Source organism: Myodes glareolus, chromosome 25 (genome assembly GCF_982192425.1).
Source record: "Myodes glareolus chromosome 25, mMyoGla1.1, whole genome shotgun sequence".
Taxonomy (NCBI): Eukaryota; Metazoa; Chordata; class Mammalia; order Rodentia; family Cricetidae; genus Myodes; species Myodes glareolus.
In genome coordinates this window covers 29,718,602-29,732,609 of record NC_142050.1, presented here as the reverse complement: position 1 = coordinate 29,732,609, position 14,008 = coordinate 29,718,602, and the positions used below count along the sequence as shown (strand labels likewise).

At 46.4% G+C, this 14,008-nt stretch overlaps 1 long non-coding RNA gene across 3 annotated transcripts in view; it reads right to left on the bottom strand.

Moving 5' to 3' along the window:
- LOC146889455 (uncharacterized) overlaps window positions 1–13,756 on the bottom strand; it is a 68,676-nt gene extending 54,920 nt beyond the window's left edge. For 2 of the 3 annotated variants that reach the window (XR_014999914.2, XR_014999913.2), the window contains exons 1-6: window positions 13,614–13,756; window positions 5,858–6,114; window positions 4,911–5,547; window positions 3,584–3,655; window positions 2,759–2,966; window positions 669–821 (exon numbers count right to left, since the gene is read on the bottom strand). This is a non-coding gene — a long non-coding RNA (uncharacterized LOC146889455). The remainder of the gene's footprint in view (window positions 1–668; window positions 822–2,758; window positions 2,967–3,583; window positions 3,656–4,910; window positions 5,548–5,857; window positions 6,115–13,613) is intronic. The other variant, XR_014999915.2, reaches the window with a different exon arrangement.
- Window positions 13,757–14,008: the final 252 nt, after the last annotated feature.

The following is a 14,008-nucleotide window of genomic DNA, read 5'->3' as shown; positions in this document are numbered from 1 at the left end:
GTCTGTTTATTATAAAGAAATCCAGATGATCATGACAGCACATGGCTGCATCCCACCGCTCTAGGGGCAGAGGTAGGAGGCTCAAGAATTTGAGGTCATTCTTTGCTACACAGCAGGTCTGAGGCCAGTCTGGGACAATGAAATCTTGTCTCAAAAGGGAGGGGGAGAAGGGATTAAAGAGAGGGAATGAAGGAGGGGAGAAGAGATGGGAAAAGGAAGGAAAGAAAGGAGTAAGGGAGGGAGGGAGGGAAGAAAAGAAAAACAAAGGAAGGAAAACAGAGGGAGAGGAGAAATCCAGAGACTTATTCTTCAAATAAAACATGGCTATAAATATTCTGAATCTGGCTTCTTAGCTTTGACACATAGGCCTCCTAAAAACATCACTTGTCAGTGATACCTCAATCATTGGGTTCATTGTGGGTCCTGCCCAATGCCTCCTCTGCACAATGCATTAGACTGTGGGATCCCTAAGTACCTCCCAACTTTGATCCACATCTTTAAACAGAACTTGGCTCCATGAAGGAGAAACCTTGGGAACTGTTGCACTTCTCCCCTCAAATATGTCCATACACACATACTCATGAACACATATGCCCATGAGGACACACACGTGCTTACACACACACACACACACACACACACACACACACACACACACACATCCCCACCTCCTCTCCAAAGGCCTTGGCAGCACCCAGCAAGGTGATTGCGGTCTCCTTAGAGAGCCGTAGCTGCTGTGATTGCTTCATCCAGTGGAAAGTGGAAGAGGCTGGCAAATCTCCCACAAATTGTCTGGAGATGGAGAACAGCTGAACCCCTCTCTGGAAGAAAAGATGGGCAACAGATCTGAGTCCTTGGTGCCCCTACCCCTGCTCACGCAGATTTTCCAATGTAATTTTCTCTAATCCAAACTTGGACCAAATGTGTGCAGATGCACAGGCCCTACTGTAACAAGGCCAGCAAGTATAAGGCTAGAGGTCCCGGATGCAGAAGGCGGTCTAAGAATTCCACTGTAGACAGCAGAATCCAGGTCCTGCCCTTGGTGACTGAGTCCCAACCCACGGTCTTTTTAGACGGTCTCCCTGGGTTTATGCTTCTCTAGCTGGTTTCACACCAGCAACTGAGATCCTCATACCAAATAACAAGACTGAAATAACAGTGTGCACTGGCTTCGTACACCAGTCCCACCCAAACCTCAGCATGCGGGAGCTCAGAACCAGGGCTATCCTGCCATGTGCTAATCCCCCTCACCCATGTGGCTGTAACCTAGGTCTGAGTTCATCTGAAGTCCCACCCAATCCTCACAAGCCTGAAGGTGACATTACTTAGAGCCAGGTGTCTCCAACTTCAGTGTGTACCAGAATCCCACGGAGAGCGTTGAAACCCAACAGCTAACCCTTGCCCCTCTAACCGATGACACGAGAGGTCTGGGATGCACCCTGGGAGTTTGAATTTCTAACCGGCCATCAGTGGCTGCTGATGCGGGTGCCCCGGAAACCACGGTGGGAACTCCTTAAAGCTAGAGGTTCAGAGGAACTTCCATGTCGACTTTCTACAGCAGCCAAGCCATGTGTACTGGCTAGTTTTATGTCAGCGTGACAGAAGCTAGAGTTGCGTTACTGTCAGGCGGAGTCTAAGCCTTTGCTGATGCCACTCCGCCTGCTTCCTGTGACTCGGTTTCCGGGTATGTACAAAGGGAGAATGATTCCTGTCACCTTAAGGTCCCTGCTTGACTGAATAAACAGGCAGCGTTTAAAAATAAATACCTGTACTAGCAGCTCTTTGACATCGGGTGTCTATAAATACCACCCCCCATCAGCCTTATTAGCGCTGCAGAGTCCTGTAAGTTCCAAGTTTCGCTCAGCACTTTCCAAATGTCATTGATGTCGGCAAGAGCTTTGAAAGATTCCAGAATGGATGCACTTCCTGCAGCTTTCTACTTCGTCTTTTCTCCTGCTTTGGAAATAAAATAGCTGTTCTACTGAGTGCTTCTCCCATTTCAATGGCTCTGGCTCCTGGTCCCAGCACCCCTGTGCTTGCCCCTGCCCAGAGCTATATCAGGCATTAATTAGAAGCAAACTGGGACAGCACAGTAGGGTGGTGCACGCCTGTTTTCCCAGCACTGGGGAGATGCGGGCAGAAATATCACTGCAAGCTTGAGGCCAGGGTGATCTACAAAGAGTCCCAGGCCAGCCAGGGGTCCATAGGAAGACTCTGTCTCAAAATAACAATAGTAATAATAAAAAATAAAACAAAACCATTCTGCAAATTAGAGAGACATCAATATCTAATGTTGCTCTATTATTATAATTAGGCAAAGGAGCCTTTAAAACAAATAAAAGATTTGCATTAAGCAGGTGAACAGGCGGGCTCTGCACAGGGTAGCACCCGACAGGAGGCTGGCCAAGGCCACTGAAAGAGAGTTGGCTGTGTGATCAGCCCAAGGATTCCACAACAAGTGTGTAAGCTAAGACATGTGGACTCCAAGAAGTGGAAGCAGCATTTCCCGGTGTCCCAAAGCTTGGAGGACCAAAGGAAACCTTTGCCTTCCTTTGTCTTCGAAAACTGTCTTTGTAGTGTATTTCTTTAAAGAGAAGAGGACAGGAAGGGAGACTCCATTCTGCTCTCAGAGTTCCCAGCCTGGGGCTCTGCAGGGTCTGTCCCGATTCTTAGAAACAACCTGTAGCAAATGAAATCCTTTCTTTCTCATCCTCTTGGGACCTCTTAGCCCCTGCCCTCCTGAGAGATGTGTGCTTACCTGTAGGAAGCATGGGCCATTGGCTGCACCCTCAGAGCGGACACCTTTCTCTTGATCCTGGCACAGGTGGACTTCCAAAGTCCCAAAGCAGTTTTCATAGATGGTGACAGAGAAGATGAGCCAGGCCTCTCGGCTCGGTGGTGTGGTCTAGGCACCCCCGACAAATCTACGACATCTATGGCTTATGTCCTGACTACAGTCCATATCCCTGTCAAAAAGAAAAAAAAAAAACTTTCTTAAATCAGAAATCAGGCAGTGACATTTATGTGAGCATCCTATCCTTTTTATTTTTCTAAGCTAAACTGGCAGATGCTCCAAAACTCAAATATTAAGGATAAGGAGTACAGCAGTTCAGCTCAGGGGTATGGCCTGTGCTTAGCAAACATAAGGCCCTGAACTCAATTCCCAGCATCGATAAACAAATAGTAAATAAGTAATAAACATTCACAGAGTCCATGGAAGTGACTAGCGTCCCCTGGGTTTTGGTCTGATTAACTCTGCTCCTGCTTTGATATGGTTCTGGGGTTTTTATTCCAGTTAATGGAATGCTGTCTTTGACACAAGTCGGGCTCTGAACTGGTGTTAACGACAGCTTTCAGCCAGGACGCAAAGGAACCGATTATGTCTCCTCCAGGTTTTTGAGAAGTGTGTGTATTGTGTGTGTGTGTGTGTGTGTGTGTGTGTGTGTGTGTGTTTATAAGAAAGGTCTTATGTAACCCAAGCTGGTCTCAAGCTCTCTTCTATGTAGCCAGAGCTGTCATCCCCCTGCCTCCACCTCCTAAGTGCTGGAATGACAGGTGTGTGCCACTATGCCCGGTTACTTACTGTGTGTTAAGGAGCTGGAATCCCCAAACTCATTAGTGAACTGAACAGCAGACCAACGTTTCTAACAGGGCTCTATGGAAACCAAACAAGAACTCTGATACTATTTGTCTCTTGCCTCCTCTGCCCCAACCACCCTAGCTGTCTTATTTCTTATAAAGCTCCCAACAACCCCAGGAAATTGGAGAAAAACCATCCTTTTAACGATTCCGTAATGGTCACCTGGAAACCGGCTTCTTATTCCAAGTCTTCAGAGCTCATTACTGGAGCTGAGAGCTATACCAAAGTCTCTGTCGAGAAATGCGTTTGACTTTACCCATCAGACACTGCTAGGCTGGGTGGTGCTTTCAAATGCACGCATGAGGTTCACACCCAGACATTGCCTTTACGTAAATAGTGCATGGGTCCTAAGCCAGAGTGAGCCTGGGTCCAGGAGCCCTCTGCTTCATGTTCAGAAACAGCCCTAAGGTGGGCAGAGTGCTAGCCCTTACCAAAGACATGTTTTTCGCTTTCTGGGCTACCGTTAAGGCAACCCTCCACACCTGCGCTCTCCGTTTCTGGGCTGAATGGAAAACGCTGAGGACTAGGGAAGGTGAGATTACAAATAGGAAGGTCTCCACTCCTTGGGTGGCTTTGGGGAACCGCATTCACCCCACCCTTTTCGTATTTCACTGGACTGATATGAGTGAGAAATAGAATTAGCTCTATTTTATGCCATTTTAGGAGTATTATGTCATGTGATTCACCCTGGCACGTAAGCCTCTGAACAGATGGGAACCACGCAAGTCTGCTTGCCAGGGTCAGGCTCCCTTTGAAAGAAGCCCAGGTGTGCAGCAGAAGCTGACCTGAGGCTGGGGTCCGCTGGCGCCCTCCTCTGGAGGGGATGGGTATGTTCTTCACTGCCTATCTGGTCCCAATTGCTAGACTCCAAGGAAAGAGCCCTGGAGGCAAAGGCTGTGCTGTCTGGGAGCCCCCAACCACCATCAGCACCCGTGCAGGGCTTCTTGGAGGCGGTGACCTATTCCCTGGTGTACCCCATATTTTCCAGTGAATGGTTTTAGTGTCATTTCAGACAGAAACTCCATGGGAGATGGGCAGGGTCTTCTTATGGAACTCTAGCAGCCTTGAGCTGATGGCAATCCTCCTGCTTCAGCCTTCTGAGCACTGAGGTTATAAGTGTGCCACCACACCCAGGTAGTCTCCCTGTTCATCCCATGAGCAGGAATTCGGCTCCCGCTACCTCAGCTTCCATCTCGTCTCCTAGGATCAACCACCCCACGAAAATACAAAAGGACTCACCCCTCACCACCCACCCCCAGTAAAATCCTACCTTCCTTCAAAACTTATAGTTTTCAGTTCGGTGAGATGTGTCCTCTCTTCTTGTGTTTGTGGCAGGAGCCAGTCACAGAGCAAAGAAGATCCAAGAGGCAAAGAAATGCTTGCGTCCAAATGACAGTGAGTGGAGAATGAGAAGCAGGGCGAGGCAGTGGGTGTGTCCCAGTCTCTCCCAGCACAGCTCTGGACGAGCCCCAGCTGAGAAGAGTTCTGCTCCCAGAGCCAGGAATCCCAAAGCAATTACAATTCCATTTTCTATTCAAAAGGCAATTTTCTCTGAGACAGCAAAAGGCCTCTGCCTCAATGTCCCCAACTCTATAAAATCAATGATTCGTGTCACAGAAATCCAGCAGTGACATTTCATCTCACTAGTTTGCATTCCCAAGGAGCAAGCGCGGGCCCAGAGACAGACACAACTGCCTGGAATTGCAGGGTTTCTGTGACAGAGGTTTCAACATCCCTCATGGGGCCCAGCCATGCTTCTTTTCTCTGTCGTGATCAAGGGCCCTTTCAGGACTCGGAAGAGAAGTTGGGAGCCTTTGGGAGTACTTGAGCCTGCTGATCTTGAGAGCTGGAACTAGTGATATGTCCAAGGGAGTCGGGGCTTCCTGCCTCTGAGCATCCTGGAAAGCCTGAGGAAGAGGCGAAGGCCATGGCTCCTCAACTCAACCTTCCAGGGACATCCTTTTCGATGGCATTTTGGCCTGCCCATCTCCTAAAAGGACTACATGAGTGTGATGCCCTAACAGAACTCCAGAGTCAATTCAGTTGTGTTTGAGAAAAGGAACTATTGGCTGACTCTTCACCCAGGTCCCTCTTTGGTTTGAGAACAAAAGAGTAGTCAGTCAATGGTGTGACCTTTCACCTAATCAGCCTATCCTTGCACTATAATATGGGTGCTGGCCCATCCCCCAACCCAACAACTGAGGAGGCATGACTCACCAAGGCCTTCTGGGGCAGAGAGGAGTCTTGGAGCTGGACACGGACTGTGGTAGTGGGCTTGAGGTCACTCGGGCATCAGCCCAAGGCCTCTTCCATTTTGGTTCCAATGCCAGATACAGGCACTTGCCTAGTCTGGTAGGCTGCCCAAGGCTGATCAGCAAGCCTTGTTCATGGACCTCTTGCCTGGTGACCACCGGCAACCACCAACCTACACACTTCTGAGCTTCACACCTTCACACACAAATGGTCTGAGACCCCTTGAGGAGTAAGTTCCAAGAAGAGGTTAGTACATTCATTCTGCAGGAACTCGTACCTTCCCACACAACTAAAATCAAATAAAGTGAAATCTTTAGCCCCACCTGAGAGGCTCCTGAGACCCACTCTGCCCTCTCACCATCTTAGACATCCTGGCCAGCCGTGTGCCCCGCATGCCAGGCTTATCCCCTTGCACCTTTTTTCCTTTTCTGCTTGGAGCAATTCTCTTTTTCCGTGTCTGAGATTCTTCTCTGTCATTTATAAAATAATTGTTTATCCTTCACTTTAAAGTTCCAAGCTGTTTGGTTTTAGATACTCGCCTTGACCATCCTGTCTAAGAGTACAGCCACCAAGTCATGTTCTATTGTCACAGTGTCCTTGGAGGCAGGATCTTTATTTTTTGTTCCCTAGCAACTAGAACAATGTCTCACATGTTGGAGAAACTAAATGAGTATTTGTTGAATGACTGGATGAATGATATTATCTGTTTCATTCTAAGATCCTCTTATCTGTTTATTATTTATCCCCTGCCAGAAGAATGAGAATTCCCTGAAAGCCTCTCTGTTTTGTTCCCACCAGGGTCTCTTTGGTGCCTCGAACAGTGTAGGACCTCATTATAAGTGTTGAATAGAGAACTACTGAATGGCTCCATCATCTGGGGACACAGACACTGTTTCAATCAACAAACAATTTTACTTGCGCTCAAGAAATATTTATTCATTTATTTTCGAGACAGCATCTCACTATGTAGCTCTGACTGTCCTGGAACTTGCCCTGTAGACCAGGCTGGCCTCATAATCAGAGAATTCCACTTGCCTCTGCCTCCTGGGTGCTGGAATTAAAGGTGTGTGCCACTATACCTGGCTAAGCAACATTTTTTAAAGGCATAGTGCCTTGGTGTTCTATTGCTGTGAAGATTCACCATGACCATGACAATTCTTGTAAAGAGCTTAAATGGGACCTGCTCTCATTCAGAGGTTTAGTCCATTATCATCATGGAAGGTAGCATGACAACATACAGGCAGTCCTGGTGCTGGAGGAGTTGAGAGTTCTACACCTGGATCAGCAGGCAGCAGGAAGAGAGAGCGACACTGGGCCTGGCTTGATCATTTGAAACCCCAAAGCCCACCCCTGGTGACACACTTCCTTCAATAAGGCCACACCAATCCAACAAGGCCATTAGGAAAGGAAACCTAATCCTTTCCAATAAAGTCACTCCTTATGGGCCTATGGGGGCCATTTTCATTCAAACTACCACACACAGTACATGGACCTTCTCCAAAACTATCCTAGATACATTTATGGAGGAGACAAGGAAATGAACGAATTTATCTCAAGTCCATGGAAACCTGTGAGCAGGAGGTTTGGCAGGCACAGGAAAGAAGCCTCTTTGCACCTGGATGTATGGGAGGTCTATAGAGAGGACACTGCATCTTAATCAAATCATTAAGGATGAAGGGAAGTTGGAGGGTGCCCAAGTGAAGGAATGGAGGGCAGTGCTTAGTGAGTGACTGTAGAGGGCGCCAGGCCAGAAACTCTGGGGGAGGTGAGATTGTGGATTCTCAGCTGTACACCAGAGGCCCTCAAACTGTTCAAGAGAGGACAATCTCCCCTGCTATTTAAAGACCCTTTATAAACAAGCCACGTGAAGACTAGATGTTTATTATACGAACTGAATAGAGTTTTAAAGTCTAAGAAACATGAAGTCCCTGTTTTTACTCAAGACACATGGAACATGGATCAGATACCACACACACTTTTTTTTTCAAGATAGGGTCTCATTCTGTAGTCCAGGCTAGTCAATAACTCACTATGTAGCCCAGGATGGCCTCAAATTCACAGTAGTAATCTTCTGGTCTCAGCCCCTCAAGCACTGGGACTATGGGTATGAACACCATAGCTGCCAGTGTCACAATTTTTAAAACAATAATTTCTTCATGTTTTCCTGGCCCTTGTTCACTTGATAAAACATATATTTTCAAAGTCGACCTGAGGGATGGGTGAGACGGCTCAGTACATACATAACATCACTTGCTGCCAAGCTTGCCGCCCCAAGGCTCCCGTGGTAGAAGGAAGTAACTGACTCCTGCAAGCTGTCCCCTGACCTCCATCCATATGCTGCAGTTTGTATGTCCTACGCGCAAAATAAATAAGTGTAGCAAATTTAAAGGCTCTTCATTCAGGGGACAGGAAGGGGATATCACAGGCAGAACACAGGAGATTCCTAGTACAGCTGAACTCGTACCCTGCCTCAGCCTGTGATGACTACAACATTCTTTATTACACTTCAAGCAGGGGACAAACCACACGGAGTAAACCCTGATGTCAGCTAGAGACTCAAGCTCATGACAACGTATCAATATTGGATTGTCGGCTGTGATTAGTGCCTCACTAATACAAGATGGCAATGAAACAGGACAGCAAGGGGGCAGGGCTGAGAGAGCATGCAGAAACTTGAAAAAAACTGCTTCCTTCAAAGATAAATGCAGTTGAATTTTTGAAAAATTATGCATATAGTTTTATTTTTCTTATATGCTTTCTAGTCCTTAGGTTCAATTCTTAGTAGTGTCATGAAAATAAAAAAGAACTCCATTCACAACAGGTTGTTTGGCAATACCTTGGGCTAGAGAGCAAGTGGGTAAAGTACTTGCTACCCAAGTTTAAGGACTTGAGTTCAAATCCCCAGAACCCAAGGAAAGTCAGATGAGGTCATATGTTTATGTAATCCTAGCACTCTTATGAAAAGTTGGGAAACAGAGACCAGAGAATCCCTGGAAGTTCATGGGCCAGCTAACCTGCTATGCAAGGCAGCGACCAACAGGACATCCTGTCTCAAGCAAGGTGTGTCTTAGTTGGGGTTTCTATAGCTGTGAAGAGACACAATGACCAGGGAAGCACTTATAAGGAAAACATTTCATTGTGGTGCTCACTTATAGTTCAGAGGTTCAGTGCATCATTGTCATGGCAGGGGAGCTTAGCAGTGTACAAACAGACATGGTGCTGGAGAAGGAGCTGAGAGTTCTATATCTTGCAGGCAACAGGAAGAAGACTGAGACACTGTGCAGTATCCTGAGCATAGGAATCATCAAAGCTCACCCCCACAGTGACACAATACCTCCAAGGCCATACCAACTCCATCAAAGCTACACCTCCTAATAGTGCTACTCCCTATGAGATTATGGGGGTCAATTACATTCAAACTACCATAAGGGGAAAGAACAGAGCCAACTCCTGCAAATTTTTCTCTGACCATAACACACATGTCATGACACCCATGCACCAGCATTCACACATATGTCAGGGCACACACACACACACACAGAGAGAGAGAGGGGGGGGGGCATGGGTGGTGGGAGGGGCTTAGGCAACAGCAGAATTATGGCCAAGAGATAACAAGGGTAGATCCTGAGATTTGGGAGGCTAACCAGAAGCCTTGTAGGGATGGAGAAGACAGGACCATGGGAATCAGTGAGGAGCCCAAGTCACATACAAGTACTCACAAACGTGTTATCATCTGGTTATCATAAACACAACTTTATGATCGAAGAGGCTGCTTTCGACCCTCTTGTCTCCCTACATCCCATGACAGTGCTGGGAAATTACAAGTGGCCATGTCCCCAAAGAAAAGGGGAACCAAACTACAGTCACATGCTGACTTCCACCATGGACTACAACACTGGAAGATTCTTAAAGGAGCTGCATTCAGTCCCATAGGCAGAGCTGCCAAGTAAGACGGTGCTCTTCCTTCTAGACCTTTTGAAGATCGTACCTGCCATGCATCATGCTTTCTTATTCTCTGTATTATTAACACTGGAATGTCATAAAACATTTTTCTAAAGCCACCATTTTTAGTTGTCACATAATATTCCACTCTAAGAATGCCCCAACATTTGCTATTCTCCCATTATTGGACACTTAGGGAGTCTCCAGGGCTTCACTGTTATGAACAGCCCTGGGATGGTTTTCCTTGTACATAAATCTCCGTCTACATCTCTCATTATTTCCTGGAGGCAGAGTCTTAGAAGTGTGATTGCTGAAATGTTTGCTACTTTGATGGATTTCACGTTTCACTGTTCCACCTCTCTGGAGTCCTAATGGCAAAAGATAAACATCCGTGACAAGATGCATGTTCCAAATCGGGGCATTGAGCTCGGCTGACAGATCACAGTGCAGAGAGCCATATTCCCAGAGGCCAGTCTGGATCTTTATTCTTCTGTGGCATTTATTTGGCCCCTTCTATACAGAGCGGACTGACAACCAACAGGGGGAGCTATTAGTTTCCTTTGAAAATGTCCCGAGATAGGGAAGAGAAGGCCACATAGCTGTCAAAATCTCAGGACCCAGAAAACAGAAAACAACTTCCCCTGTTGCTGGACTCACCAAAAAACTGTGGGGCCCAGTTCACTTTAACTTTAAAAGAACAATGAACAATTTTTTTTTTAGTCCAAGTGAGTCCGTGCACTATTCAGGATATACTTATGCTAAAACCTCACTGTTAATCTAAATATGCAATGTAATAGGTAGACATGTTGGTCTTTTTCTTTGCTCTTATTAACATTGCAAACCAACAGCTGTGGAAAGGCCATCAACCACATAATCCCACAGGGTGCACGGTGGCACATAAGAGTTGAGAGAGTACAACTTGGTGCCCAGGATCTGACAACAGTTAAAGAAGCCAGCACTGCGGCTTTGTTAAATGTGGTGGTTGGTTTCACTGGGGGAAACCTCAACACAAGGACTCGTACCTTAGAGAGCAAGCAACAGAAAAATCAAGAGATGCCCAAGTGGCCTTGACTATTGACTACATGGGACACTAAGCTTCGGATGGGTGCTGCCATCCCTGGGCCTGAAGGGACTGACAGCACATATGATACACCAAGGTCCTGTGTCTTTTCTGGCAGACTGTGAAGAAGGCAACCAAAGACACATGCTGGGGCTACAGACCTGAAAAATACTTCTTCTGCCTCAGACTGCCTGACCTCCCTTCTGCCCACAGGCTGCACACACACACACACACACACACACACACACACACACACACACACGAGGAAGAGAGAGAAAGAACACCTCTGACAGGTCGTGCCTTGGCAGTCCTTTTCCCAATATGCTCTAAATTAATAGCCTCGGGAGATAACGGTTTGTAAAGCAGGAGTTTGTATGCAACCAGGGGAAATGTTCTGCTGCTTATTATGAAACTATATTTATTTGCAGCCAGATTATGAGCAAACAAGGTTAAATACCACAGAGAGGCAGAAAGAAAGAAAGAGAGGGAGACAGAGACAGAGAGACCCAGACTTGGTTCCTGCTTGGTGCCCCACACACCCCTTTGCTTGCCACTGGTTTTCTCTTTGTTCTTTCCCCTTCTTACAGTTCTTCTCCTTTGATCCTTTATTTTCCCTGTCCCTTGCTTTCTTCTGATTTTTTCCCCCTTTGTCTTTCTCCTTGAGGCAGGAGAATGGCTAAATCCAAAATGAGTCTAAGTCTATCGCATGGACAGATATTTTGTTATGAAAGGAAACTGAGGCACAGGAAGTGAAGAGACACAGTGTCTACTCTTCAGGATTGTGGTCTAAGCTCCTTTCTCTGCACATAGTTCCTCTTTACTGTATTAAGCTTCTCATAGGCTTTAACAGTTCAGTGACTTTCTTTTATGGAGTGAATTGTATGCTTTAAGAAGATATGTTAAGGGGTTAGAGAGATGATTCAGCCACAAAGAGCACTGGCTACTCTTCCAGAGGTCTGGGCTCAATCCCCAGCACCCACGTTGCCGCTCACAACTGTTAAGTCCAAGCCCAGGGAATCTAATATCCTCTTCTGGTTTCTGTGTCACTTCTATCTTTGTGATGCACAGATTCAGGCAAAACTCTCAAATAAACAAAAATAAATCTCTTTTAAATTTTTAAGTAAATGGATAAATAAAAATATCTATTAACATCTGTGGTGGTTTGAACATAACTGGTCCTTCCTCATAAGCTCATAGGGAGTGACATTATTAGGAAGTGTGGCTTTGTTGGAGGCAGGTCACTGCCAGGGTAGACTTTAAGGTCTCTTTTGCTCAAGCTTCACTTAATGTGACACTCAGACCACTTCCTGTTGCCTATGGGATCAAGATGTAGCTCTCTTCTCCAGCACCGTGCCTGTCTGCATGCCGCAATGTCCTGCCATGATGATAATGGACTAAACTTCCAAAGCTGTAAGGCTCCCAATTAAATGTTTTACTTTTTAAGACTTGCTATGGTCATGGTGTCTCTTTATAGCAATAGAAATCCTACCTAAGACAACATCCTAACCAAGACCTATCTGTGAGGCCTTGTTTAAAAATAAGGGCTTAGTAGAGATAATCAAATCAAAGTGGAGATGAGTGGCCCTAAGTCCAAGGAGTCGTGTTCTTCCAAGAAAGCCGTGTGCAGACACAGGGACACGGAAACATATGAAAGAATGTCAAGGGATGCAGTGATAAGAGGGACACTTAACCAACCAGCATGGAATGCCAAGGACAACCAGCAGTCACCAGAAGCATGAGACAGGCTGTGAATATACTGGAACCAACCTTGATGATGTCTTAATCTAGGACATGTCCTCTAGGCTTGAGGGAATGCATTTCTGTTCCTTTCCGGTCCCGGGAACTATGGTCTATAGTGACCCTTCATAGCCATGGGAAATGAACAGACCTACTGGCGCTCACACAGCTATTCACATTAGAGGCAAGGTGGCCGCCAAGGTCTATAGGAAGCCCCACCCTCTCAACTTACATGGGCAAGAAGATAGGCCTGCCTGCTAGTATTAGCTACAAAGGGGTACAGGACACAGTCCTTGCCATCAAGGTGTACCTGTAGCCTAGAATAAGAAAAGCTAAGTAGAGAGGAGGTGAAAAGGGTGTCACGGGATGACCTAACTGCCTTTACTACAAACCCAATGGCTTCTGCTACTGGCTTTTCCAGAGAAAAAATACAGAGCTGGGTACTTCCAGAGTGGGACACGTCTGAGGGACTTCATGTCCAAGGAATGGTTATAAGGAACCGACTATCATTCCGACATGTCAACGGGCTGGTAGTCAAAGGGACCTGGAACTGTTGCATCCAAAGGCCTGAGGTTTGTCTTACTAGACACCGATCCCTGTGCCTGAGAAGATCAAATACCTGTTTCTTGGCTCCTCTCAGTGCAAACAAGTTAGGAGGGGATATGAGAAACTTCAGGAGCTGTGAGGAGACCATCTTCATCTCCCCTATGTCCTTTCTTGAATATTAATATGTCTTATCTCTTTGCAAGTTAGTATTAACTGTCACAAGCATGAGGGACTTGCCTGGACTGAACAGAGCCAGGACTCCCCTAGCCTCATAGGAACAGTGCTTGTTTGTCTGTTTTATTGTTTTTGTTTTGTTTTGGTTTGGTTTTGGTTTTGGTTTTTTGAGATAAGGTTTCTTTGTGTTGACAGCTTTAGCTGTCCTGGAACTAGCTCTTGTAGACCAGGTTGGTCTTGAACTCACAGAGATCCACCTACCTCTGCCTCCCGAGCGCTGGGATTAAAGGTGTGCGCCACCACTGCTGGGCAAGGAATGGTGCCTCTTACAGAGAGGGGCTGCTCAGTGGCAAAAACAGGCACATTGTCACCTCAGCTCTTCTCTGGTGAAGTTCAGAGTCTACTTGGCTGCAAAAAAGAATTTTAGGATAAGCCAGTATGAAACAGAATTGCAATTTCTTAAGAGATTTTAACATAGGTTAAAAAGGAAGACTTAAACATAAGTTAAGAGAAATATAGATTAAGGAGATGCTGTCCCAGAAAAGCATGACACAGCCAAGGTGGTCTGAGCTCCTCAAGAGGCAATGCTTTGTTGTCTTTACAATCTGCATATGTTTGACTCAGGGGTTCAGAGATTGTGTCTTCAAGGGGTTGCT